Consider the following 218-nt stretch of genomic DNA (forward strand, 5'->3'; position numbering starts at 1 on the left):
CTTCGCCGAGATCAGCGGCTTGCTCGCTTCTTCTTTCGCGTATCGATTATAATTTCGTGACACACATATACGCGAACTCTTCATACAATATAAACACGTACGTGTGCATCACCACAGCGCGGACCAGGGCTAGCCGGGAGTTGCTCGGCGACCCGTGACGAAAACCTAACTACGTCGAGGGGTTTGTGCGTGTAAAAGGGTGCTCTCACCGTCGCGGA

The sequence above is a fragment of the Temnothorax curvispinosus genome, unplaced genomic scaffold (genome assembly GCF_003070985.1).
Source record: "Temnothorax curvispinosus isolate PA1 unplaced genomic scaffold, ASM307098v1 QBEX01011311.1, whole genome shotgun sequence".
Classification (NCBI taxonomy): domain Eukaryota; kingdom Metazoa; phylum Arthropoda; class Insecta; order Hymenoptera; family Formicidae; genus Temnothorax; species Temnothorax curvispinosus.